This window comes from Cygnus olor, chromosome 17 (genome assembly GCF_009769625.2).
Source record: "Cygnus olor isolate bCygOlo1 chromosome 17, bCygOlo1.pri.v2, whole genome shotgun sequence".
Lineage (NCBI taxonomy): Eukaryota > Metazoa > Chordata > Aves > Anseriformes > Anatidae > Cygnus > Cygnus olor.
This window is the reverse complement of record NC_049185.1, coordinates 8,254,831-8,279,039: the sequence shown is the minus strand read 5'-3', so window position 1 is coordinate 8,279,039 and position 24,209 is coordinate 8,254,831. Positions and strand designations below refer to the sequence as shown.

Genomic DNA, 24,209 nt, shown 5'->3' with positions numbered 1-24,209 from the left:
AGCTCTGTGCCACTGACGAGGACACAGGGATGAGAGGCAGGTGGCCCCGTAGACCCTGCTCCTGCTAACACCAATCCCTGCTGGGATGCTCGGTGCCCTTCCCACTGCAGCACCCCAGAAAACCCATAGGAGCAGCTCTAGCAAGGATAAAGAAACACTTTTGCCCCATAAAAAGGATGCAGCTGGGCTGGGGCTGTCACAGTGCCTCTGAGCATCGTGGCTGAGAGCCCCTTTCTCACACAGACAGCTCACATCATCAGAAGCAGCAGCACAGAGACACTAAAGCAGCACAGGCAGAAGGAAGGAGTGGTGAAATGCCAATCAAGGTTACCCAGCTGGTCTACAGCAAAGCCAGAACAAGAAGTTTTATCTACTGGCACCTACTGTAACACTAGTTTCCATTAGATTATGGCATAACGACTTGCTCTTTAATTGCACAAGCTTCAGGCTTCCCAGTTCACCTTTCCATTTCGTATCATTGCTTCTGCAGAAAGCAAACCAGAGGCAGCCAAATCCCAACGTGTGCAAACACATCCTTACCCTTGCCATCCAGAAGAACATATCAAACAAATGAGACATCAGTAGCTCAGGCACATACTGTTCTCTCCCCGTGCTAGTCTCTGCGTTTTATCAGGAACAAACCTTTCATTTGCACACCTATCTCCAAGATCCAGATCAGAGGCTTTGTCTCTCCTTGTGCTAAAAACACTGATAGGCAATGATGGTGAAGCTTGGAGAGCAAAACAAAAAGATGTAGCAAAGTTAGCTGATCCAAAGCTGGAGACAGACTCACCCGTGCTCCAGGCCCACGTGAGGATTGTTTCAGGACCAGGATTCAAGCTGCAGAAAGTCAGCATCAGGTTGAAGGCTCCCAGTTCTCAGGAGAACCAGCCAGGCAGCAGGGAGTATCCAGCCTGCAGGGGAGGAACACTGCTGCAAAACTTCCCAAAGCATACAGCTGCAGTTTAAATGTGCTCCGTGTGCCTCTTGGGAACCACTTCCATTTCCTCCAGCCCGATATACTCCTTTTCATTGTTTTGTACATCATTGCCAGAAAGTGAACTGCAGCCTAGACCCATACGTGAGGGATTTTCCCCTTCAGGCCCTGCGCATCTTCCCTTGGGTCTTCACAGCTTGCGGGCACAGGCAGCTCCTGTCCTCTGCAACCCCTGAAGACAAACATTGAAGAGAGAGCTTGCAAGCATTTGTTCAAACAATTGGCAAATACACAGCTGTTATCAGAAAGTGTTCATTCTGATCTGTTTTGCCATCAGATAAGATGAAAAACAAAGGGGGCTGTTCAAGAGTGTACAAAAATACATTTTTGGCTAATAATTACTTTTTAAAGTTTCTAGTTATAAAAAGGGAGGAATTCTTATTTATGAAGAGTTTTTTCCAATGGTTTTCCAGGACTTGTTTATAAAAGCTTTCCATGAACACCAATATTTCCACTGCCTCTGATTTCTACAGTGCCCATCGCTGCGTTGTCTGAGCACCTCACAAGTCCCAGTTAACATCAGCCATCTCCAGAGGTAAGAGCAGATCAATAACCCCACCTCAGCTACAGGCAAATCCGTATGGACACCTTGTAATACTACGGAGCGCTACCAGATCTGAACCCCAAATGGCTGTCTTTTAGCCCTGAAGTCAATCCTATTGATTTGTCTCCCTCCCCAACTTTTCCCCATGTTCTAACACTGATCCCATCACCACTCCCTCGTAACTTTTACTGGGCTGATCTACGTGGGAGCCATAAGATAACCAACTGCTCATACTCTCATCTCTCCAGCACAGGGTGGAGCACAGATGGCTTATTCGGTTAGCTGCTATCACGCACACCTACAGCACGGCAAGGGGACAGACATCCTGAGACAGAGCCTCACCCTTTCAGCTGCCCCAAAGCTCCTGCAAGATATCAGCTGGGATTTGACCTTGTAGCCCCTTGGGCACAGGGCACTCTAATGCTGCTTTTAGAGAGACAGCATTACACAACCATATCATGTGAAAATAATACTAACAAACAGTTATGTGTTATAAGCAAAAAGCAATGTGAGATTAAGATTAAGCCCTACAGCAGCCTCATCAGGGAGTTTCAGGCTCACAGAATTGCAGGCACATGGATTTATTCTCCCTCTGACCCTCCCAAAAGAGGGTGCCCTAGCTTATAAAGCCCTCTCCCCCCAAGGTAACATATGCTACCTTACTCTTTTCCACCTAGGCAATCACCAAACCCTCATCCAAAGCAAGGGACCCCAGCCCACAGCCACCCCCCAGGCTGAGAGCTGACCCCAGAGCAGTCCAGAAATCCCAGCCCCCCAGCTCCTGCCAACTAGCCTGAGGGCTTCTTCTACAGCCGTAAGACGGAGATTGCCAGAACCTCTTCTGCTGACCACAGCCACCTGTCCCTGCTCTCCTCGTTCATTACAAACATGATACACCCCAGCCAATTAGCTAATAATTAAACCCAACTTCCAAAGCTCAGGAGCTTTTAGGACCCCAGCTCCCAAGCTAAGATGAAGCCTCCTTCCAGCCAGCCACCCGTGGGCTGAACTGCCGAGTGTGTTTGGGTCTCAGGGGGCTGCCGAGGAGTCAGTGCCCACCCTGCCCGTGGCCAGGCGATGCACGACGTGTGGGCTGTGAATTCCCTGGCTCCATGCTCGCCTTGCTTCCTGTTCTCCCCTTTTATTCCCTCCTCACTGTGACAGATAAACACCAGCGCCAGCAACCAGAGCTCTTGGTCTCCTGCCAGAGTCTCTTCCTCCCTGCAAGTTGTCCATAGGGAGGTTTGGGACACCAGCCTTTGCTCTGCTGGTTTTTATTTCCAGTCCCTGACCTCCAGGCTCCCCAGCCCACATGCAGCTCCGTGCCCGCTGCCTGCCTTCACGGGACGTGCGGTTTCCCTCACCTGCTCATTTGACAAGCTGTAAGCCTGCTGTTTGCTAAGCTTAGAGATTATTCTGCCAGCCAGGAAACCATGTGAGATCGGTGGCAAGACCTGAACTGAAAACAAAACTTGAGACAAAAGCGTTCAGAGAGGCTGCAAAACGGCTCCGATTAGCAGCAGGCGACAAAAGAGGCTTTCACAGGCAGCACACGCTGCCCTCCGTTAGCTGTCACTGCAGAAGGAATTTGCTGAACTTGGGAGCCAAAGGAAAGGGAAAAAAAAGAGCTTGATCCAAAGAGCAAATCCTACCAAACTTGGGCTGGGAGGCAGGGCAGGGGGCGGCACGGCTGAGGCTCAGCCTCCGCTCCCTGTCCTCCAGCTGCCCTGGGGATGCTCCTCATATTCCTCCCACTGAAGCAGCACGTGGATGTGCAGTGACTCAGATTAATTGCCTACAGAAAGCAGCCAGCACTTCCCTGCTCTCCCAGCCCTTGGCCTGACAGCAGTGAGGGTGATGGGGCCGGGGTCCCTTTGGTGCCCGGGCTGGGACAGGAAACGGCTGCTGATCAGCAGGACGTGATGGCCCCAAGGTAAAAGCAGAAACGTTTTAATAAGAAATGTGCCTCTGAGTCACGATGCTCCAGGGACCAGCGTATTGCCAGGGCTTATCCACCAGTCTTGCTCGGGGACTTTCTTAAGGTCAGGATCTGGGCTTAAAATTGCCCATCTGTGAACAGAATAAACACTTGGTCATGTTTGCTCGCTCAAGCTAGAGGTGATTCATTCATAATAGCTTTCAGAGGGAAAATTATGTGAGTAATACTTTGAGGAAGAAGGTATGAAAAATACAGAGAGGGAAATTTGTGATGTATTTAATAATCATGAGCACTCGCAGAATCATGATCCTCTTACAGAGCCGCTTCCAACACTCACAATTATTTGATTGCGCTGCTCTGGAGCGTGCTAACCCTAAAATGTTCAGCAAATACATTTGTGTCACTCAGTCCTATCTGTGTTTAGAGAGCATCTTGGAGCACACATTAAACACTTCAGCTGCTAAAGCGAGTGTCAGCGCTGTCCCAGAAGCCTCTGAAGTAAATGATGTCGTTAACCACATCACGGGAATACCCGTATTCATCTCCCGGCTCTCTGCAAACCCGGTTTGCAACACCAGAGCCGCAGGTGTCGAAGCAGGCACATTGGCACATCGGCAGCAGCTCGCAGCAGTTGAGTCTGGCAGAGTAATCGCAGCCTGGTTGTCCTGGTTTCAGTTAGGACAGAGTTAATTTTCCTCCTAGTAGCTGGTAGGGTGCTATGTTTTGGATTAGGATGAGAAGAGCGCTGATAACATGCTGATGTTTTAATTGTTGTAGAGCAGTGCTTACACCAAGCCAAGGACTTTTCAGCTTCTCGCTCTGTCCTGCTAGCGAGCAGGCTAGGGGTGCAGCAGGAGCTGGGAGGGGACAGACCCAGGACAGCTGACCCAAACTGGCCAAAGGGGTATTCCATACCATCTGACGTCATGCTGAACAATATATAGGGGTGGCTAGCCGGGGTGGAGGGGTGGCCGGCTGCTCAGGGATAGGCTGGGCATCGGTCAACGGGTGGTGAGCAATTGCATTGTGCATCACTTATTTCATACACATTATTACTATTAATACTATTATTATTATTATTTTTCCTGTCTTAATAAACTGTCTTTATCTCAACTCACAGCCTTCACTTTCCCGTTTCTCTCCCCCATCCCAGAGAAGGAGGGGGGAGGGTGAGCGAACGGCTGTGTGGTGTTTAGCTGCCAGCCGGGCTAAACCACAACACTGGTGCATCTGCCCGCCCCTGTCCCACGCGATGGCTTCAAACGGGCAGCCAGAGGTACAAAAGCACCCGGTGCTGGGTTAATTCCCCAGGAGCAGTAGCTGAGGTTACTGCTGACAGCTTCCAGCAGCACCCACCTGTATGTCCCGGAGCCTCGGGCAGCAGCAGGGAGGCCGGGCAGGCTCCCCGTGGCTGAAGGGCTGTTGTGTTCCTCCAGCTCTTCTGGCCTCTGCAGGTATAATTGCTTCTTAGGAGGTGTCCTGTTCTTACTAACGTGTATAAAAATGCATCCTGCTCTCCCATTCCTTGTTTCCATACGTCTGCCTATGTTTTGTGCGGGGACACCAAGGGATGTGCTGTACTTCCAGCAGGCACTCTAGGAAGCTTGGCAAGGGCAGCAGGCTCTGGTTTTCCCTGGCCACCAGCATGGGATGAATGACTCTGCAAGGCAAGCTGTTGTCACAAACCTTCAGGGCAGTCCCTAGGGACAGCGCTTTGGAAGTGAGCACATGCAGGTATTCGGGTTCTGCTTTCCTGGGGTGGATGAAGAGTAAACAGGCTATAGGCAACTCCAAGAGGGCAAGCAAAATCTCTGGGACCACAACAGGGAGCTGGAGCCAGCTGAGGGTCGGTGGTGCTTGTCTTCATAAACTGTGGGTCCGCGCTGTGCTCAGGGCCACCCTGGGTGCAGCAGCGAGATGCTCAGCTCCCAGCCTCCAGCTCCTCCTCGCTGTCCCTGCCGCTTTGCACCAGGAGGCCTTGCTCACGCCGCGCAGCGCTAGGACTCCTGCCACGGCTGTAATGTAATTTTGCATGTGTTAATTTCATTTCTTGGCTTTGCTTAATATCAAGTTGTTATTCTGCTGAGATCGTAACCAGGAACGGGTGAAGCTGGTTCTGAGAAAACAGTCAAGCCCATGCCTTTCATTTCCCCTCTTCTCCCAGCTGCTGTGACCTTTGCCCATTATTAGAACCAAAATTGAAATAAGCCTTCTCTTTCTGAGGCTCTGAAATGCTCAGCTCTGAGTCAAATTTATGAAACAAGGGAACTGATTCAGACGGCCACAAGCTATTGTTTCGGTTCCACCTTAAAGCGGTTCCAGCTCTGTCAGCTCTTTTCTTTCCTCTTAAAATGCGACTGGGAGCAGCCCAGCCAGAGGCCAGCTGGCACAGGGAGCCCCCACCACCCCAGACCCTCGGTGCTCCTCTCCCTGCGCTGCCACAGAGGAGACAGATCCTGCCCATCGCCACCCCGCTAGGAAACCAGCACCGAGCTGGGAGGCTCTTGAGGCACGAGCTGTCCTTTGGAGCAGAGGGAGACCACTTCATGGTGCTGCCGGCTCCCAAAGCAGCCAGAGGCTGGAGTTTTGTCCCCTGGAGAAGTAAAGTCCAACTCGTAGGGCTGCACCGCTCAGTTTGCCCACCGCAGCACGCCTGCTGCCAGCAACCCCCATTGCAAACTCTGGTTATCAGTGCGGCTCGTGCAGCGCCTGGATGAGGACTAATTGCAGGGGTGTAAGCACTTTTTCCGATCTCGCCGTGTTTCTGAACCACAGGTTTGTACTGGTACAGCGACCTCAGTGCAGCCTCACCCATGCACACTTCTCCAGAGCAGGTAAGCCAAGCCCCAAGGGAAAAGGCTATTATGAGTCCTCTGAGTCACGGTGTGCCTTCTCCGGCTGTTCTTAAACCTGATACCAATCCATACTTCTGTTAAAAGCAGAAATTAAGCAGCTGAACAAGTAGCTGGGGAGGCACATTAAAGACTTCTTCATCAAAGGTGATTTCAAAATATTTTCCAACTCTGCCTTCTTTACTGTAAATACACCACCCAAGTTTCCAGGGGCCTTTGGGGTAAGAAGACTGGTGTTGTAAGGAAGCATCTGCTCTGCCAAAGCCTGACATTTGAGGAGCTCCTACTTGCAAAATAGTGCAGGCACCTGTTGTTTGTTTTGGCAATTCTGAAATCACAGCGTTCCCAGAGCCTCCACGCAGGCACCGTCTGAGGGAGAGCTCTCGCTCTTGGTACTGGAAGACATCACGTTATCTAAATAAAAAAAAAATCCTCAAGGTTTCTGAATGGTTTAGCAAAGACTGGGTGAAAAGAAATTCTTTGCAACTGTTAAATCACCAAGATTCAGGACCAAAGGCCAAAAAAGTTGTCTTCTCTTGTCTTCACTGGAGGGAAAGGCTGCTAGCCGTGACTGCACTGGCACAGCTTCTGGTCACAGAGATGGCTGTGGGTGAGGGAAGGAGGGATTTGCCTTGAACCTACCCACCCCTTAGGTGTTCGCAGCCATTGACATTCAGGATGCCGTTCATCTCCGGGCCGTGATGGGCTCCAGCCAGGATGACCACCCAGGTCTGGACATTGAGGGGTGAATCCAGCCCTGCCTGGCGCTAGGCAGAACAGCCCACACCACCAAGCAGAAAACTCCAATGCAGACAGAGCTCATGGCAGCTCCAGAGCACAGGCATAAGGTTTCTCATCTCCTTAGCATCTCCCAGGCCACAGGTTGCAGCCAGTAGGAGTTGCACCCACACAACCTGCTGGCAAAAAATCCAAAACAAAACAACAACAACAACAAACAGATGCTACAAACCAAGGTTTAAAGCAACTAAGAGCTAGTGCTTATTCATATGCAAGCCAGCTCAGACCTGTGCTGGTGCAGGACCCTGGCTTGGGGCAGGATCAGGGACTCTGCATCGGGTAGGGATGGTGGGACAACATCTGCAAGGAGGCTTGTTGTGCTCTTAGCAAAACCAGCAACCCCCTGGATGTTAGCTGCGGAGTTGTGCATGAAATAACAAGCTGCTGCCTTAACTCCCAGCTTCGCGCCTGAAACATGTTTGTTTTGTATAGCTTTTATGCAGAAAATTTTTTCAGACACCCAAGACAGTTATGATTACTCACCTTAATGTTTAGCATTTATCCATATCTCTCTCACGGTAGTTAACATACGCAAGTCAGCCAGGCTTAGCAAATCTTTGCCCTTTTCTACATTATTGATCTGACATTTCCTCTGGAGTATTTCAACTGAGAATTAAATTAACGCCGTATCTATGGACATTACCTAGTTAAGACGGACCAGCTGCACAGACTGGCACACCCTTTGCTTAGTCAATCACAATCTTCCTTTTATTAATTCATGAAATCTCGTTGTTGTTTCTTAAAAGTGGAAGATGCTATTAGTAATGCTAATGAAAACTACCAGACTCATTACGCCCTGCGCTCTCCCACTCGCCCAGAAAGAGCCTTCCCTGTCCTGCAGAGGCCTGGCTCTGCTGTTCCCAGGCAATAATGACGCGCTATTTGCTTTTCTCCAGACACGTCCTGGGAGAAGATCTGCCATTAACTGTGCCTTGGCCACGAGCACCAGCCCACTGGTGAATGTGGGGCATCTCCAGGGGTCCCCTGGATCAGCCCTGCCTTCGTCCTGGCACCAGCAAGAAGGAAGCACGGCCGTGAAAGGCACCGTGTCAGCTCTTCCCCTCACTTCCCCTGTTCTCTTCTCAAGCTTAAACCATCAGGTTATTTCCATGGTTAAATATTCGTTTTTCCTTTTGCTTTCATGTCATTGCAATGCCATTGAAGGATCAGCTGAAAAAAAAAAAAAAAAAAAAAAAAATGACTTAGAGAAAGATTGTTTGGCTTGAGGAAGAGGTGTCCTCAGCATAGACCCAACCGCCTTCCCGGTTTTATAGGGCTTTCTTTGGTATTTAATAAAGATTGCTGTTCTGACAATAAAGAGAAACATCTGCTGCCTTGTAAGTGTCTGGCCTGCTTTAACAGCCTTTATGTTTCCTTCTTGAGAGAACAGTTTGGATTGATTAAGACTCAAGCAAGTATTTTATACTTTGATACATCCCCAGCTCGTTGAAATCTTACCTGAAATCTTTTAAAAGAAAACAACGCAAACCAAAATACTGCATTAAACGAAAGTCTGGAAGACACATGAAGGTCCAAAGACTTCAAAGAAGCACTTTCAAGGCTGAAGGCTGGATCCAAAGACCTTTGTATTGCTCCAGCCACAAAAGAGGCCTTGGGATGGGGTCTGCACATTGTGCTGCACGCAGGCCAGGGCTTTGCTCCTGAAAAGCTCAGTGCTGAGGCCGAGTTTGTACGTGCAAACGTACAAAAAAAAGCCTCATGCAGGCTAAGCAGGGGCAAGACCTTCAGGCTTTGACTCGGGCTGATCTTCTACCCAGCCGAAGAGCAAAGCAGCCAGGAGCTACACGTTGCCAGACAGAGCAGAGATGTCATGGGAAGCAGAGAGTGCTCTAACTGAGGCTTTGGACTGGAATGAGATGGGCTTACAATTTATTTACAGGAAAAATTGTAAATATAGAATAAAGGAAACAAATCTACACTGATGCTTTTTATCACTTATAAAGCTCTGAATAGGAATCAGCGCAGACTTGTTGGCTCCAAGCATAAAATACCTCTAAGTAAAAAAATCCTTAACACCACATGTATTGCCACAGGTTATTTCTCCACGGAATACCTAAAAAGAGGTTTTTGCTGTAAGATTTCACTCACTTCTTTTAAACTCTTCTACTTTGCATTTGCAAAAAGGAAATCTGCAATAGCAGATGATAAATGTTAATGTTAGTAAATGCACTGTGCTCAGTAAAGTCATGTCGTGTTCAGGCAGATGACTGCTCTCTGCGGAAGCGTCTCAGCGTGCAGACGAACCCCAATGGAGACAAGGCTTAGGGCTGGTTTGATGCTGGTACATTCTCCACGGTGCTGCTCTGCGCCCCACGGGGACCAGTCATGGGGCAGCAGCTGAAGCAGACGAAGCAGGAGCACGCAGCCTGCCAGCCCTGGCACCAACAGCTCACCACCTGAATAGACCTGCTCAGCAAAAATAGGTATCTATCTTCTCCATTTCAGAGAGAGGGAAATGATGTGCTAAACTCCCCTGCACATCTTAGCTGATGCAGTTTGGGAATAATCCGCCTTCCTTCTGCTATCAAATGAAAAAAAATAAAATAAAATCCTTGCCTCCACTCACCCAAATCTTCCAGTCTTGTCAAATCGGGTGGTACGTTTTGTAATGTGGGCAAAATATGCACTGGGGATTAGGCTGGGACCACTAAAGCCCTTCCACTTGCAGGATAAGAGATACACTTTGGGCTCAGGCCCCTGGGGGTGGATGCGACCTCCCCCACACTGCCCAGCTACAGCCCCCTCCAGCCCTCGTGCGCTGACCCCCCCCAGCACATTGCCTCCCACCCACCGAGGGCTCTGGCTGGGAGCGTCCTCACCCTCTATGTTTTATTTCCCGATGACTGCTCCTGTGTTAGCACGAGCATTTAATTCATTCCCCTCCTGTAGTTTAATTGCTGAAATTACGTTACAGGACTAGAGAAGGACACAAAGCACACAAATCAAACCCACAGAAACATCACGACATCCACCCATGATCCACTTCTCTTTGCAAAGAGGAAATTACTCCAGGTCAGCTTCTGCACAGCCAGTTTATTCAGCCAAGACAAGAGAGCTGTTGGAGCAAATAATTGAAGAGTAATACGATAAAACACAATATTAGTGATAACTGCCTTTACAGATTGGCCTTTGAATGAGATATGCTCAGTGCACCACACATGCCCCCCTTGCTGTCATTTTCTTGCTACGAACAGATTTGCTGAAGATTTGAGCCCTAATCTATGCAGTGTAACATTATCTGCCACGTTTGTATGCTGATATGTTGTGGTTAGACGTAGGCTGTGGCTCCCAGGGGGACTCCATAACACAAGCTGATCATGCCTGTTCCAAATAAGTGCACGCTTGTTTTTTAGGGAGAGGTTTTGGTTTTCTTTTTAATATCAAACAAAAAAAGAGGCAATGACCTGGCACACAGAGGTTGCTCACACAAGTGGGCTTCACCATCGGGTCATAGTTTACACACGATTGCAGAGACGAGGCATCCGCAGCTGACACAGATCAGGGAGGCTTCACAGAGCCCGTTGATGGAGCAGCCCAGATAGATGAGACACCTCTGAACCGCTTTGCACAGAAAACGTGAGCAGCCAAGTGCAGACCCTCAAATGTTATCAATTAGTACTGTTATTTCTAACATGCTCAAGGTGAAATAATCAAAGTCAGGAGTGTTATCCTGAAAGGGAAGAGCACCTGCTACTCCTTTGGTCACAGTCTCCCGTTTGCTTTATCTTGTGCTTCTGACTCTTTAATCTGTTGTGGAATGTCATTTAATTAAGCATTTTCAGAGTTCACTCTAGGCTGTGGAATTATGCTGTAAGCAGGCAACACTGGCCTGAAGTTGCGATAATTAAGGCTGCGAAGGACAGCCTGGCACTTTGTCTAATCAGGGAACCAACATAAATATGCCAGAGCTGGAGTTAAATATTTCCATGGTAGAAGCACTGTGACTTACTAGATTGGCTTTCCCCTAATCAAGGAATAGGGGCATCCAAAAAGCGTGGGTTTTCAGTTACAAAGAAAAAAAAAAAAAAACACCTTACAAAGGAAATGGAAAAGCAAAATGTTAGAAACACTTTTGACACCTACAGCACCTGCCCAAGTTTATAACCCTTTAATAAATGATTTTTGAGCACCAGGAACAGGAAGAGCCAGCACACGGCACCAGTCTTCTGCACCCCAGCTCCAAAGCAGCCCTTGACCCCAGGATGGGCAGCTGTACCCTTCCCCTCGTACCTGACTTCGATGCCGCAGAGCTGAAGCCAGGGCCAGGGCTCGGGCTGGTGAGCGCAGGCACAATTCCAGCAGCCTCACAGAGTGGTCACTGCTTCCACTTTCAGGTCGGAGGAGTCAGGGACAGTGCTGGGATGCTCACTGCTCAGACCAAGCTCCCAGTGAGATGTCGGTCTATTTGACTTGGTGATACGGATTTCAAGAGTCTGGAGTCACATACAACTCTTCTTTCTCCAACGGATACCACTTCAAAGAAGCTAAATAGAGGAGAGCAGAAGCAGTAAGTGATTTGGAAAGCCGTAACGCCAGTCTTCTGCAAGCATTACCCCCACCAAAACACATGCAAGGCTTCTAAGAGTGGGCCTTGGTGGCTGAATCCCACCCACTCCCAGCCTAGAGCTCAGACACTGGCAATGCCTCTGGGCATTTCCTCCCACTGCCTGCTCCTCCCATGGCATTGGGAATTTACACAACTTGATGTTTCTCTTATTGGTAATCCTGTCTGCTTTCCCAGTTTGCTTGGGCTCATTCTATGTTGACAGAGGCTTGCTTTATCCTTCAACATGCTTGAACACAGCAGATGGGTACAACCAGCTCAGCTACCTGCCTGGGAGTTTGTGTTCTGGTTATACTGAGAATGCTTGCAGAAATTTCTTGGACAATTAACACCACCGGGCTTCTATTGTTTCCATTATTGCCAGACATGAAAAGTTAATATAACACAACAACAGAGTTAATGGCATTACAAAGGAAAGGGAAGAATGATGCATGCAACTCAACCAATGCAAATCTGAAGGAAAGGCAAAAAGGCTGGCTAAAAAAGAAGAGAGACAAATAGGAAAGAGCTGTATATCGTAGGCATGATTTAACGTAAGTCTGTCCTGGCTGTTAAACTGCAGGTTTCACAGGACAGGGAGAAACCCTTATGACTACAGCACCCAGCACAAACAGGGCTTTGGTCACTTTGATCAGGCACAGCAGCAGATTGCACAGCTGCAATTCAAATGAGTGCTTGCAGGAGCCAGGTCATTCTCCTCCTTTTATGTGCACCTGAACAAAACACAAAACAGACTTGAAATAAGCAATATTCTTCCTTCTTGTTTTCTGCCAGGCAGGCCACAGAGCTGATAGCTTCGGGGCTGAGAAAGCAGCGCTACATCCCCCACTGCCTCCTCATTAGGAACAGCTCCCGAAACATGCTCAGCGTCATCTCCATTTAGTGTCAGGTGACAGACATCTCCTTCTGTAGCATTCCCTTTAACAGTGGTATTATTACTTTTACTCGAGTGCTTTGATTTAAGCCACGGGAGATGTCACAAATTAGTGTTTACAAAACTTAACACGAGGGGGCTGTCAGTACTTGCTTGAGGATGAGGACTGAGGTTGCTGAGACCCCACTGCGGAGGCAGAGCCTCGCACCAGGAGCGAGGGTACAGGAGGACTCCTGACCTCCAGCAGAAGTGAAATTAATGATGCTCAGGGTGCGGCTCGGAGGCACACTGGACCAAATCCCCCACCTCTTATACCACCTCTCCCCAACCCAAAGCAAAAAGAATTAGAAGAATAGCAGGAAAGAGGCCTGCTCATCACAGTAAGTGCCCCATCTGCTGCGTACAGCTACAGCATCCTCACCCCACCTGCAGGTACACACACGAGCTGTAAGCGTCTCACAGCAAACCTTACTCATAAATGGTACCGGAGCTGCTGGGTTACACGCTGCAAGGGAACTCATTCCAAGGAAGCCTGAATAAATAACTTGCCTGCTGATTCAAGGAGATGCAAATTCTTCTGCGATCCCAGGTTTCACCAATATTGCCAGCTAGCTGGGAGACTTTACTCATGGTTACATACCCAGGTGGAATAAATCTACTTTGCATTTGGGCAAGTTAAAAAAAAAAACAATTTGCAGAAGAAATGCAAATTTGATACAAGCGTGACATTCAAAATCCTTCAAAGTAGAAATACAGAAGGCACAAATGTGCAGAATGCAGAGTAGCCCTTTGAAACAGGACTCTCCTAAGAGGTACTTCAGCACAGCCAGCTACTGCCACCGTGCCCACCAGTGATGAACAAAACCACACCATTAAGACCTCTCCAGCATTAATTCTAGCTGGCCTCAGCAGTGAAAAGGTTTGGTTTCTCGGTGTTTTTCAGTTGTTTATTTTTGGTGGTGGTGGTGTTCTATTTAGTTATTTATTCTCAAACAGATGCAGTTATCTTTGTGACACGATCGTACCAGCTCAGAGCCATGGGTGCAGCACAAGGTCTGCATCAGAGATCTCAGCCTTTCATGGTGATTCATTGCGCCATTCAGTGCAAATCATAAGCTACAAAATTGCATTATCAGTACAGCTCTTTTTAATCAATTCAAGGTACTGATGTTTAAATATCTCCTGCACTAAAAGGCAATTGCTGTTTAGACCCCTTTTTTTTTTTTAAGAAATCATTATAACATTCTCATAATTACTCATCTTTCAGAGGAAGATAACACAGACAGCTGCTATTTCAAAGGACACTTTGTATATGTAGCTCAAGCAGTCACGTCTGAAGTAGAGCAGAGATTCTCTCCGATTCAGGAACCTATTTATTGCTGTCTGCATTGTGCGGCAGCACCGCAGCCGCCGTTACACTCGCAGCAGAGGTATTTATACATCGTGATTTGCCTAAGGACTTCTTCCTCCGCCGGGCCCCACTTCAGCAAAACATCGAAATAGGTGCTCAAGATCACGCCCCAGTGATTTACTGGAGAGGGCTGAACATCCCCAACAGGCTTCAGGGAGGTTTTTTCTCCTCTAAATGTTCCTCCCCTTATTGCTCCCAGCTCATCACACCGAGCACCCTGTCCTGCCCCACCAGCCCCCTCTGCTCAGCATGGGGGGGGGTTCAGGCGTGGGCATTGCCCCCACACTCACCTTGGCCTCTCTAATGGGAAACCTCGGGAAAATATCTGTATGGTAGATAAGGTCACATAACGCTTCTGGGGGCGACAGCAATCTCTATCTGGAATTTAAAGAGGAAATGTGACCTTGCCTTGAAGGGCTCGAATTGAGTCTCTCCCTTCCATGTCTACAGGTAGGGCAGCACGTCCTCCTGCCCAAGGACCAGGGTGTCACTACCTGACAAAGCCCTGCAGCAAGGCTGCTTCTCTTCTCCGGGAGTGCTCAGAGCAAGCAGCCAGCGCAGAGCCCACAGATGAACACACCAAGTCTAATAATTTCTCCTGTGGGGTCCCCTGAGAAGACCCCTCCCGTACCTGCACCCTGCTTTTTCTGGGCTCAGCCCCATCCTGCCCTGCAGGCCCAGCAGGGAGGAGATGCTGCTCCCTGGGGAGGGGGTGGCAACATGCTCAGGGAGTCAACTCCCCACCAGCACCATTTGATGTAGCATCTGCCCCAGTGAATGCATTCAGAGGCTCCAAGAGACTGGCCAGAGACCCGCAGAGCCACGACAACCTGCCATGCCGCATTCAGTGGTAGCTCACTGCCCTGAGACCGAGGCAAACTGAGATGCAGATCTCACGGCAAGGCATGGACCGTGCCTGTGACCAAACCCACCCTCCCTCCTGTTCTTGAAAGCAGGAGCAGAGCTAAGCACGGCGCCCAGCCGCCAGGTTTGGGAACTCCTGAGATGTGATGTACGACCACGATCACCCATCTTCCACACAGCATAGGCAACAGGGCTTCTGCAAATTAATGCCTATGGAAAACCAAGGACATCTCTCAGGAAAAAATCCTGACATTACAACTGCTAGTACTGGAGAACCCAGCAGTGCTTATGTTGTTCCAATGGTTAATTATCTTCACTTTTAAAAAAGCGTGCACCCTTCTTCCCCCGATAGAAAACTGTGCCAACAAATTAGTCAGCTAATCATCAGACTGGCTCACTAGCTAACAGCTACAAACAGGTGAGAAAAATGCATGGATAAGACCAGTTCTAGAAAGGTACAGATAAAAAAAGACCCTGAAAGTTAGGTCACATTATCAGGAAGATAAAGCACGTTAGAAACCAGGATGGTACATATCCGTAATTTGCGTTTCAGAACGGTCACTCCGACATCTGCAAGAGCTTTCAAGCTCCTGCTTCCCACACCCCTCTTCAAAACGTGATGCTGGTGATGACGTCCAGCAATTTTCTCAAAAACAAAGCCACTCTTACAACCATTTGAGATTTTGCCATATAGGAACATTGGTAAATGAATGGAAAGAGAGAAAATACTGGAGGGTGGAGAGTGATCCAGGATCTCACCTGATTGCAATTGTTGTCCCCAACACAGCGTGGTGATTTCCCCCAACTTATAATTTAAAGCAACTCCTAATGCAATTCCACTGCTAAACATCATACTTAACACAAAGGCTCCCTGATGCCGCTAACACAGCTGGACTGCCAGCTCTGAAATGTCAGCTTTCTTCCCGACATTGCAAAAGCTCTACTGTTAATTTTGACATCTGGTTTTTAGTGAGATGTATTTCTCGCCGAGCAAATGCACACTGACAAATCTGGGGCCCTCTGTGTATTTTGGTAAATTGCAATCTATTATGAATATATATCTTCCTATAATGAAATGTTAGCTTTGCAGTTGTAACACAAGCTGTCCAAGTATCTGGTGGGAACATTTAATAACAATAATATTTTACTGAGGATAACACAGCTACCTCATTTAGGTATTCCTAACTCACTCTCCTGGAGGAGTTCTCCCCCTGATATATTAACAGTTTAATAGTACACAGGTGAAAGCTGCTAGGTGATATTTAGATAAACTGCCCTGGCAGTTTAGAGCCTCCCTGCAGAGGAAGCAGAGCATCAACATGCCCGCGTTGATCCCCAGCGGGGCCTTGCTGACAGCCAACATCATGGATCAAGGCTGTCCTAGGAGGACACGGATCGGTTACTGAGAGGTGAGCAGCGTGCAATGTGTTTTGAGGGCCTGGCCGCATCTCCTGAGGCTCTGGGGGCACTGATGGGTACACCAAGCACAGCCTCCCCACCGGGAGGAGAGCAGGGCTGGTGGGAAGCGTTCCCTGCACCTGCTTCCCAGCACAGGGAAAATATTAAAGGAGTCCTCGCTCACTTAGATTTTTTTGGTCTGGAAGATTCTGAACTCAAAACGAGCAGTTCCTAATGCAAAGGATCGGTCCCCAGAGAATTTGCTGAACATGCTGGAAGCAGGGATACCACGGACACAGTGCCCACCCAGGGCGGCGCTGCCAGCCCTTGTGCTCGCTGCGACTCAGGCCTGTGCCTCCTGCCAGGCCAGCCCGCATCCACAGCCGAAGCCCTGCTCACAGCAAAAGCAGGCAAAAGGCCTAAACCAAGGCCCACTTGCTTCAGTGGCTCAGTTCAACTCGGCCTCGGGTGCATATCCCAGTGAGTCACCTCCTGTCAACAGGACAATCTTCCGAAGGACCTGGTGGCAGCCTGGTGGCATGCTCGTTCCCCTCCATTTCAGTGGGGCTGGCTGCCTGCTGTGAGCTAGATGAATATCTGGTGACAGGAATGGTTAGCAGCACCTTGTCGTACATCGCATTGCTACAGCACGAGTCACCAACAAACAGCAAGTCAGCGCAGAGCCACGCTGCTGGCTGGAAAGGATGCTCCAGCCCTGTGCGGTGATTCAGCACCACGTTTTTGTGCTGTACTGCAGTGCTACTTAAACTTAGCCCAAAACATTACGGATATCTGACCTACCTGACATCAAGCATTTTGTCAGGAAAAAAGAGACTGAACAGTTGAGTAAATCATAGCAAGTTGCAACAAAATCCACAGTGAGGCCTAGACACCAGATAAACAGACCCAAGAGATACTCAGACGAGTGCATAATTAGTAATCCTATTAATTTCACAAGAACCACTCTCAGATTGTAGCACCTAGAAAGAGAATACTAAGAAGTCATTACAACTTTTGTTGTTCTAGAAAAACGCATGTGTGTAGCCCAAAGGTAGCTCAGCCACCCTGGTGCTACAGTGACCCCAGATTTATCACCAGGCTTGGTGCGTGGCAAGGGGGAATTTCCCCAGAACTCTGTATGCAGATTACTTGCAGCAGTCACACACAAGAGGAATAATAAATATTGCAGGTTCACATTTCTTCCAAATTGCTCATCATGTTTTGTTCTAGCACAAAATCTGGGGCACTACCAAGTCAGTAACAAGACTCTGGGCATCTAAATCTCAAGGTAATCAGGATCTAGCTTTTCCATCTCACATTGATGCCTTATCCAGCTATTGGAAGAGCTTTGAACCTAGTCAAAAAGCAGTTTACACCTCTTATGGTCAAATTCATTATTATACTATTCAGTTGCATTGTGCTTTTATGCTATTTTGTTGCATTGTGATTTTAAGGGCTTCTTCACAGAAATGCAAAGCTCACAGTGGAAAGACTTAGCTGGCACTAGGGATCTGGATCAGGCCCCAGTGAATGGAAGAGAATTAATGTTAGTTCTTAACTTCACTATTTTAGCATGACATGCCCCCAGGCTTGCTGCTTGTCTTAGCAGAAGCACTATCTTCTGTTTAGGCATGACAATATTTGTCAAGTGTAATGCTCATTAGTCTGCTGTGTGGTCAGGCTAGCAGTGTATAAACACTCTGAAAGATCAGGTAGGGACTAAAGGTCTGCTCTTTGTGGTCAATTATAGCCATCAACATTAATGATGCCACCATGGAGAGCTATGCAGGAAGAGAAGTGCTTTTCCAAGGTTAGTCTTAACAACATACCTTGGCTACGAGAGGCTGGCAATGAAAAATGTAGTGTGCACCTCCAGCCTTCATCTAACCCTCTCAGTGATTTATTTCAAGAACAATCCAGTGGCTTTTTTTTTTTCTTTTAATACCTGAATAAAAGACAAGCTTTCTAACCTCAAGTGCATTCTCATGTATTTTTCAGAATTCACATTGTTGATGATACTTAAACCTTGTATTTAATCAAAAGGAAAAAAAGCTGCACAGGAGCTGATGAAAGTTTCCCATCTCTGCCTTCACTTTTGCCTCTGCACCTTTTCCCAAAAAATCTGGGATCTCCCAAAAAAGCAGAGATTTTTGACTGCATTTGCTTGGAGAGAGTTCATGGTTCCACTTCCTATAAGAACTGGGAAAAGTCAGTAAACATTCCCCTCCCTCCTTGGAAAATTTTTTTTAAAACTTTTTCAAAAAACAATTTTAAATAGGGCTAGAGGTTTCCAGATCTCTCTCAAAAAGAACAGGGTAAAAATAAAAACACTTGAATTCTTAGAAAAGCAGAAAGACTTGGCATTATTAAAAATATATATCTGTCAAGGCAAAAAAAAAAATCCCTACTGCAAAACTAACAGTATGGGTAGTCATCCTCAGCTGGCAGCATCCCGCTTACTACCAAGGGAGAAGGACCACTCCCTGCTGCTCCCCTGCCATCCCACTGAAGGGCAGATCTTTGGGAAAGCAACACCAAAGCAAGCAGAAATAGCTCAAGATTTTGAAATCCTTATATAGTTCCCCAAGCCGGCTGGAGCACTATAAATATAAACGAGAATGATACAGCAATAGCACGTCCTGAAACCCCAGCGAAATTTGGCATATGCATAACTGTCTCTATGAATCCCATCCACGCAGAACTAGGTAAGTGTGGATACTCCCAAATAAAAAATAAATCCCAAATGCACATTCCAGCCCTTCCCTGAATAGGAACCAACTTAAGCACAGGCTTAATTTTAAGCAGGACTGTAAGAAACATGCATTGCAGTTTGGGAACAGGTTTAATGCTTCACTAAGGAGTGCTTTGATCAGAGCCATCATTTGTTTAACCCATGACCATTGATTTCAATTTAATTGGCATCTATCATCTTTGCCAATGCAGCATAATAGAGCACTAATATTAGGTTCTTTGACATATTCCATTCCTTTAATTGCATTTGCTGGCCCAAACAGGACCCTACTTGTAAGGTTAATGTACTTGTCCACACAGCAGACTGCACAGCAAACAGTAGCATTCAATATTTGATGCATTCTCTAAAAAAAGAGAGCCACGTTTTCTCTAAGTGAGGTGTAGCTCAGTCAGTAATTCAAACTCTCAGCATCCATGAAATCCTGCAATCCATTTATGGCTGCTTTGTAGAACTGATGTTTGCTTGGTGGTCTAAAGCCTTTTATTTTTCTTTTCCTTTCCAGCATGTGCTCTTGTACTTACCAGGGCACTTACAGTATTATTTAGGTTGCTGCCTGCGATATTTTCAAGCTACTAGAAGACAGTTTCTTAGACATTTTCATAATGTTTTGAAATGCTGATGAGGATTTAGCATTAAAATTAATGGCAACCAGCCGTGGTCTTTCAGATGTGAAAGACTCCACAGTATTTTCTGAGGAAAAAAGGTGGGGGGAAAAAGAATGGAGATATAAATAGCCAGTCTTGCTTTTCTCTAGGCAGGATCCTTTTAATCATGTAAAATAGATTTTAAAGATTAAAGACTCTAGGCTCTGTTCTGCCTTTGCTCATGACTCGTATCACAAATTTTTTGTTTGTAATTTGAATGAAAAAGGACACACTGTGTTTTCATTTGCATTACCCCGAACTGGAATTTCTCCTTGAAGAACATAGCCCCTTCTTCCTCTGTGGCGAAGAGAGAGCCACACGCCTGGGTGGAACACCACAAAACAGGAGAAAAATTCCAAATCATTACCCTGCTTCTTGGACTTGGACCTTCCTTTTTCTGAGATTCAATTTCAGGCTATAACTTACAGGCAGAAAAGGAGACAGAGGAATTACTGGTCCAGCAGCTCTGTCTGTATATGTATGAGCTGCAGTTCCAGTTTTCACCCAGACATCATCACACTGCACATGGAAGAGCCTGCACTTCCTGAGACAGGAGCATCAGCACCGCTCCAGGGAACCTGCCTGCGCCAGGGGTGAGAGGCGTCCTGTGCCTGGGCAGAGCTCAGGGATGTGGGGAGGCTCTGGGACAACAGCCAAAGGAAGGGGGCAGAGAGGAAAGGGACAGCTGTGCAGGGAAAAGGTGAACTGAGGTTCTGCAGGAACTGCGTGGCCTGATAGAGGTCAGGAGAGGAGATGAACTAGAGAGCTGGGGCAGAATAAACTGCCTGTGCCTAGCTAGGGGAACCAAGGTCCTTCCTTCACCTGCCACTTGCATGACAAACCCTGCTTTGCCCTATCACCCGCTCTCACCAAGGCAGGCAAACACAATGGGAGTCACATCTGAGCACACATCTTTCCTTATTCTTAATCTTTTTCTGATTCACCAGTGTGCAAGCAACTCTGACCTGCTAACCAAGTGGTCCTTTCTCCACCACAACTTGCAACTCCTCAAAGCTGCAGCTGTAGTCCCACCTGGTTTCCAGCCGTGTCCCTCCTGGAGCAGGAGGTCCCTCAGCTCCTCATGATTCTGAGGCCAACAAAACTCAGTCCCGGGATGTATCGATCTTAGTTGTACTTTAAACAAACTACAGAACACTTGCGTAATTCCTCTCGACTGCACTAGTACCCAGAGCATCCTAGCTTTGTTCCATATGCTAAGATATCATCAAGCATGTAGCCTTCCTTAAAGGACCACCAAAAGCCATCAGTTGTGGACAAGTATTCTTTCTACTAGGTATTTTTACATTCATCAGCCACAGAATAGCAAGGAAGCAAAGATCACTTGGATACAGACATCTTTCTAATGACACTGGGAATCCCCCCTGAAATCCTTCTTGCCAAGCCCATGACTGTTTTCTGGTGGGCTCCGCCACCAAGGGGCTGAGGAACAGAGCCCTGTATTTGCCACACACACAGCCTAGGGGAAGACACGGGGAAACGGAGGAGAGAGAAAAGCTGCATTTGGATTTCAGAAGCTGTCCTGGTTCCTAGCAGTGACTCGTTGAGGACAGCATGGCCTGTGCAAAAATAAATGTGCAACCTTCTTCCAAGAGAAGAAAACCCGTCTGTAATTACAATGACAGACTTTGTCTTGACAGCGCTGGAAATAAAGTTCACGAAGCGCACACAGCGTGGGAAGCGTCAGAGCAAACCTCCCACACGCGCCTCCACCAGCGCAATCAGGGGCTAAGGGCGGTTTGTTCCCAGTCTCTGCCTGCTTCTGCCTCTCGGCTCAGAGTGGCCACCAGTGTTTTCGATTAATTCCAGGTGGCTTCGTGCTGCAGGCACTGATCCACTTGGAGCTGAACCAAAACCGCTCCCCTCGCTGCACAGATAGCGCACATGCTCTGCTCCCTCACAGGCTGCAGATCTGTTTCAAGGTCCTGACCCTAGTTTTTAAAGCCCTTAATAGGCAAAGGCCTAATGAACCTCAGAGACAGCTTCTTACTCTGCAATCCAAAGCAGCAGCTGGGAGTGCTCTGGGCGAGCAGGGCTGACCGAGCTCAGGGTGAAACCCTCCTCCTTTTCTGCGTCCGAGCCTCTTGCTACCAAAGTCTTGGCCCTGTCTTTTACCAATGGCAACACCACCTCACACCATCTGCAGGCCTGCCACAGCCTTCTTTGCTATTGCTGCTGCAATCAATTCATTAAACATTGGTGCAAGGTAAAGGAAGATTGCACTTTAGGAAAATATACTTCTTCAGGTCTTTGCAAAAGCAGTCATGGTGCGACCATGCCTCCAAGAGTACAGAAAGAGAGACGCTGTTTCTGAAGTTGTTGAAGAGTTGAGTTAGGAGTGTAGTCCCAAAGCTGGGAAAAAAACAAGAAAACCTTGAAGAAATGAGCAGCAGCCAGAGCCCTCACAACACGACCCCATCTAGCAAGCTTGGGGTGAGGCACCGGCAGGTGAAAGCAGAGGCAGCACCGTTCACTGGGCATCTTTCATGCTTGGTTACAGCCAACACAACACAGCTGCAGGACAGCATTCCCCATTACTGCTGCATTAATGCTCCCTAATTTGCCTGTCAGCCTCTTCCACACGCAGCCCATGCTTTCCTATCGTACAGCTACAAACAGAACGAGAGTTAGCCTGCACCCTGGCACTGGTTTGGAAACCTGCATCTCCAATCTCCATGCCACACGCTGCTGCATACTTCAGCACCAACTTTAAAGCAGATTGGAGGCTGACAAGCTGAAACAAAGCCAGCTCGTTACTCCTCCAGCTCTAGCACCACTCTTCCTGTACCCTTCCTCCTCCTTTGCCTCCATCCCCCCCACATGCACTGTCCCTTCAGCAGGGACACAAAGCTCATGCAGCACACCGAGCCATGGTCAGGTGCTTCGAGCAGGCACCTCCACCTTCCTATAACCCACCACACACAGCATGTGCTGAAGCCCTTGGCTTGCCAAGGAACTCATCCTGCTGCTCCCAGCCTTCGAACTTCAGCTGGTCACTGAGTCCTTTTAGACAGCATGTTCATCTGCTTTCACATCCTGCTGTGTTTTGCAAGTGCAGGTTCTGTCAAAAGAATAAGCAGTAATTACTGCAGCCACACCTATACTGGAAATGCCTGTGCAGTGATCTGTACTGCATGTACACAAAGAAAACAAAAGCTGTAAAGAAATAAGCATCCATTGACTTTGAACTTTGGTATCTGGTCCTTTTCTACAGTGGGGACCTGATTCTTTGAAGTACTGAGCTGCCATAGCCCCTTAGGGACTCGAGTTTCTTCTCACACATGCAAATATAAATCAGGAGTCGCTCTGTTGAAGAGAAGTGAATTATGCAGGTGTAACCTCAGCATGACAGACAGGGCTCATAGACAGCAGCAGAGATGAGAACATGTGCCCTTTCATTTTTCACATGGTGATTTTTCATTTTCAGCCACTTGGTTTTGCACAGCTACAAAAACACACACAGCTGCAACGCAATAGGACAGGACAGCTGATATTTAGGAGAAATCACACGCTTAGATCAATGCACACTGCAGGTATTCAGCTGGAACCGAATGTGTTGGAAGCAATGTAAACCCCAGGGGGCTTGTTCGCTAATCAATAAACACAAGGAATGTATGCCACTGAGTTATTGCTGGAGTGTTAATTGTAGCTATACAGGATTTTTTTTTTTTTTGCATTGCTAAAGACAGACATCAAGAACTATGATTTTTACAAAACAGACATAAGAAAAATGCTTTTATATTCCTATCTCTGGTACGTTTCCAACTTTAGAAAGACACCTAACCCCATTAGGAGCTCTCAGTATTGCCTTATGAAGGAAAAAGAGGAAGTTCATAATGGTTCCCATCCCCTAGTTTACCATAAGTGACATTTAAGGAGTCACCTGGGGAAAAGTCCCAATGGGAACACTGACAAAGCTTACCATTTGAAAAAGGTCAGGCCTTCTATTCTTCCTCTGAATAGATGGTGCTGACCTTAAAACCTTCCAGTCTCAACCCCCCTCCTCATAAGCTGGAGGAGCTTAAGATGGAACAGACAGCTAGGGCAAACCTTGCTGAGAGAGATGCAGAGCATCATTGCTTTGAAGAATCTAATTCCTTGTTTCCCTCTGACAAATTACAGGTACCAGCTTAGCTGTGAGCAGGCGCTTGGCAGTATCAGCAGCACAGGCACCAGTGTAGTAGCAGTCTTGGGCAGGCCAGACTGCAGTGGGGAAGAACACTGCCTCTCCCCAGGGTGACTGCCTTGAAGACACATGGCAAAAATGCAATAATATTCAAAATCCTGGTGGACAGGGCACTCTGTGTAAACACAGGTAGAAAAAGCAGGATTCACAAAGATGAACTTTAACCAAAACAACCCAGAGAAGGAATTTACACCTAGCAGCTCCGCTTCAGTCTCTGGAAGAGACTACTGGATACAGAAAGTACAAGAACTAGTTTTATTCAGCTGAAGTTATCTTTCTCATATATTTCCTTGATGGAAGGCCTCTCCTCACACATTTTGGTAGAGAAACAAAGGGCAGGTAGATGG

The 24,209-nt window shown here is 47.6% G+C and overlaps 1 long non-coding RNA gene across 3 annotated transcripts in view; it reads right to left on the bottom strand.

The window, feature by feature from the left end:
* Positions 1-24,209, bottom strand: part of LOC121079635 — a 96,198-nt gene that overhangs the window by 41,971 nt on the left and 30,018 nt on the right. For 2 of the 3 annotated variants that reach the window (XR_005825117.1, XR_005825115.1), the window contains exons 2-3: positions 11,382-11,635; positions 794-914 (exon numbers count right to left, since the gene is read on the bottom strand). This is a non-coding gene — a long non-coding RNA (uncharacterized LOC121079635). Of the gene's footprint in view, positions 1-793; positions 915-4,707; positions 7,247-11,381; positions 11,636-24,209 lie in introns of those variants that run through there. The other variant, XR_005825116.1, reaches the window with a different exon arrangement.